This window comes from Ascaphus truei, chromosome 9, assembly GCF_040206685.1.
Source record: "Ascaphus truei isolate aAscTru1 chromosome 9, aAscTru1.hap1, whole genome shotgun sequence".
Lineage (NCBI taxonomy): Eukaryota > Metazoa > Chordata > Amphibia > Anura > Ascaphidae > Ascaphus > Ascaphus truei.
The window spans coordinates 19,843,533-19,844,288 of NC_134491.1; the positions used below are offsets into that span (position 1 = coordinate 19,843,533).

The 756-nt window shown below is 47.9% G+C and overlaps 1 protein-coding gene across 1 annotated transcript in view; it reads right to left on the reverse strand.

Annotated features, from left to right (window-relative positions):
• Nucleotides 1-222: 222 nt before the first annotated feature.
• The window catches only part of CSF1 (colony stimulating factor 1), a 12,343-nt gene continuing 11,809 nt past the window's right edge, over nt 223-756 (reverse strand). The window contains exon 9 of the mRNA XM_075613580.1: nt 223-756. This exon is cut by the window's right edge and continues 613 nt beyond it. The gene's annotated coding sequence lies outside the window, so the exon portion shown is untranslated.

Here is a 756-nt window from a genome sequence, read left to right on the forward strand (position 1 = left end):
CTTCTCCTAGGAGCCCAGCTCCAGCGATGCAGTCAGCATCTTCCTACACATGTACCTTCAAGGATAGACTCTATACCAGGGGGATCCCGAATGAGTATCCCACAGCCAGGTGCCACCCCTAATGAGAGAATTCACAGTCAGGTGTAAGTCCATATTAAAAATGTCCATAATGTTACCGGCCAACAACATGACCAGCAGGGGGAAAGCACTGAAGAGACAAAATGGATGGACGGTCACCTTTACTTCTGCTCTGTGCGGGACGTGTCACGCAGGGGCAAATTTGGGAAAAGGCTATAGGGGACTCGATGGGGTGAGAGACCATGAAACCAGGGAAGCTCGGCACCCCCCGGATTGAGGTGCTCCCTCCATATCAAAGGTGATTGACATTTATTAACGAAGGTGCTGGAAATGCCAAAATGTTCATTATGAACAATGATACTGAATCTGCTTGTCTTCTGATATGTTTACTGCGGGTTTTGGAGCTTCCCTGTGACTCGAACAAGGGTCACAATAAGGGGTCTCTAACACTCACAGCCAGCTCACTGCAAACAAGGCTGACAGGTCAAAGGAGTCCAGCAGTGACCGGTGCCCATCACCTATCTACACCATGTACCTTCAGTATCTACATTACGGAGAAGAACTCCACCAACGGAATTCAGAGGTTTAGTTCAGACATTTGGGGATTCTTAAAACCAGAAAGACCAGCGAGTGACAGTAATTCCCATTCCATGTCTTTGCCGATATTCTGTATTCATC